This window comes from Lathyrus oleraceus, chromosome 3, assembly GCF_024323335.1.
Source record: "Lathyrus oleraceus cultivar Zhongwan6 chromosome 3, CAAS_Psat_ZW6_1.0, whole genome shotgun sequence".
Classification (NCBI taxonomy): Eukaryota; Viridiplantae; Streptophyta; class Magnoliopsida; order Fabales; family Fabaceae; genus Lathyrus; species Lathyrus oleraceus.
The window spans coordinates 81575408-81578784 of NC_066581.1; positions in this window are offsets into that span (position 1 = coordinate 81575408).

The following is a 3377-nucleotide window of genomic DNA, read 5'->3' on the forward strand; positions in this document are numbered from 1 at the left end:
CTGGAAAAAAATTGTGAACATGTTACTGTAGCACCACCGTCTTCATGAAGAAGACGGTGGAAACCACTGCAGGAGTCGCCGTCTGGTTCGCTGTGTATGAACTTAGGGTTTATCCCAGTCATCCTCCACGCAAGCGCCTCGTGGCCATTTCCATTGGCTCTCGTTCCTTTGACCCGCGCCACATGTACCTTGACTCTGAGTTGGCATGCCAACTCATTTAATGGAACGACCGCGTTTTGCTTGCTAGCGCTCCATACCTCCTTCGATCCTTGGCTCCAGCATTTTGTGGATTTTATTTTGTTCCAGCGCTCATTTTTTGCATGTACATGGTTCGATTCTGTCTGGCTGCACATTTTCAAATTTTATTCACATTTATCATTTCCCTCCATTTTGTCATGTGTTTTTCCATTTTTATTTCAATTTTTCTCTAACTTCAAAAAATCATAACAAATTGAAATTTAATCCAAATCACTTCCAATTTTTTGCTACATGTTCATATGGATGTCTATTATTTTGTGATGCTGATTTCATGATTTTATCATTTCTGGAATTTTAAATGTGATTGATTCTTTGAACATGTATGCAAATGTGACATGCTTCATTCATTCTATTGTGAAATGCTCATACAGTGGCCAATTGATTTGAAATTTTATATATTGATTCCTAACATGTTGAATGATTTTTGAGGCTTGGTTGTGCATTTTTAGCATTTTTCATCTCTGTTTTAGACACATGAATGTATGGTGTGACAATGTGTGTCACACAATTTGATGTCATACTTGTGCATTTTCATTTCTAGGCCAATTGAGCTCTGTTGATTCTAATTTTTGGCATGATGATTGTGTTTAACATGTTGTGTACACATAAAAAAATTCATGATTGTTTGATTCATTTCTGTTTTAATATGGAATTTTCATTCTTGATGACCAATTGTGTGCTTTATAACTGCCTTTGCCATATCTTGCTCATGTAATGCCTTTTCTTTATGCTTTAGACCTGGTCCTTTTTAGGACATGTTCTTACTTGATTAAATGAGCTTCATGTTGAATATTGGTTGCTGTTTTTGTAAGAACAAAAATTGTTCTACAACAGACTCCATGATTTTGATGATAACAAAGGATGAAACCAAAAATGGCACCCTAACGAAAAGTTTCTAAGTGTGCAGGGTTCTAAAGAAAGAAGAAATAAATCTGATGATGTCATCAGATGCACAACAAGATCAGATACAAATTATCAAGTATCAGAAGCACCTAAAGTGGAATCTCGTTTCAAGAAGCTCTGACTCTGAACAAAACTACAAAGTATCAGAAGCATCTGAACATGAAGTAAAGTCTAGAAGCTCTAACTCTGATCAAATGCCTTCTGTAAACTCTGAAGTTATTCAGCGCCATCTGAACTTTCAAGAGATAACATCAGAAGCCAGATTCCCAGATACACGAAGACTCTAATCAGAATTGTTAATCATGATGAAGTAACGTTTAAGCCAAGTTAAAGTTCTGCAAATGGATTTCCTCAATTAGAAAGAGACGTTAATCTCCTCTTCCAAGAGAGAAGATACTACTTGTGGTAAGTAGTCACTTCTAAAAGAAAAAGTCTCCTGCAGAAGCTATTTATGGAATGGCGTAACTACATCTTTAAATCCAATAGATTCTACTCTACTTCAACTCTACTTCAACTCCTATAAATAGAGAAGAAATCTCATTCAGTAAGCAAGAAATCACTAGCCAAAACTATACTGAAATTATATCACGCTCAAGAAAAGCATCTCTGTTCTTCAAAGATTTTCACTAAGCTTTTGCTTATCAAGTGTATAATTTGTTCTTAAGTTTGTAATATTTGCTTTCTTAGAAGCACTCTAGATTACACATCTTGTATCTATTTTATTTGATTTCCTCAAGTGACTCTTTGTAGTCTGTAGACTTGAGAGGACTAAGAGATTTTCTTCTCTCTTAGGGGTTGTCTGTAATCTTTCAAGATTAGTGGATTAAGTCCTTGTTGAAGGCGAAATCACCTTGGCCGGGTGGACTGGAGTAGCTTTGTGTTATAAGCGAACCAGTATAAAATCATTGTGTGATTTCATTTTGCAAAAGCGCTTATTTTTCAAACAATTCAAACCCCCCTTTCTTGTTTTTCTCACCTCCAGTTTTGACTTTTTGCTTTGCCTTTGACCCTAGTCTTTGGACTAGTGGTTTATACTCACTTTTTGAGCTTTGCATTTCAAGTTCAAGCAATTAGCTCTAATGATTGATGTGATCTCATTACTTGAGATGCAAGTTACCTTGGTTAACTAAACTTGCTGTTTTGTAGGTCATTTGAATGATGAAACAATTTGAGTTGCTTGCACTTTGTACTTTGCTTGGTGTAACACTGTTGATTGGTTTTGTCTGTTTTCTGTTTATCTGTCTGGGTTACTAATTGACTAGCCTTTTGTACAGGTGCTTTAGCCGCTTTAGCTCATTATTTGAGCTTTGCTTTGCTTGTGGTTGGTTTACCACTTAGGTAATTTCTCTAACTCCATGTAGTCTGGAAGCCTTGTCGTTTCTGTTTGGCAGACATTTGGCTGAAGTCCTCCCTAAGAGGCAATGTCTGTGATTGTTTATATTTGTGCCATGTACTTCAAGTCCTCCTAAGTGAAAAGGCAATTGGCATATAGAAGGGATGTGCAATCCATCCCCTGTTATTCAGTTGAGTCTTTCACTTTGCTCGCACTAAGTGCTGACGCATTTTGAATAAACACCCAAAATCTTGTATATAGAGTCAGTCATTGTGGAATAGGGTTCCTCATTCTGGACCCCCACACCTTCTTTGATTAAAGCTCACCCAGGCCGGGTTAAGAGCTATGAGGTCTAACCCTCATCTCCCATTTCATCTGCTCACCCTGACGGTCAATGTCAGTGGTTAAGAGCCTCAGACACCCCATAACAGTACTGGCTTGTTTGTCAAGGTTGATATGACCCCTTGACTAAAGCCCAACCTCGCTTGAGCCTCTTGATTGTGTATAGAGTGTGCTAATTGATTGATGTGATTGCTTGTGTTTGCTTTTGCATATTGTTTTGCATATTGTTTTTGCATTTGTTATTTGCTTTGTTGGAGGAGTCAGATGTAAGACCATTGATTGGCTATCTGTTTCCTGTTCCTTTTGGGGAGCTGGATATAAGACCATTGATTGGCACTCCATTTCCTTTCTTATGTTGTTTTGTGGAGCTAGATGTAAGACCATTGATTGGCTATCTGTTTCCTATTTGTTTTGTTTTGTGGAGTCGGATATAAGACCATTGATTGGCACTCCATTTCTTTTCTTATGTTGTTTTATGGAGCTAGATGTAAGACCATTGATTGGCTATCTGTTTCCTATTTTGTTTCTTTTGTGGGGTTAG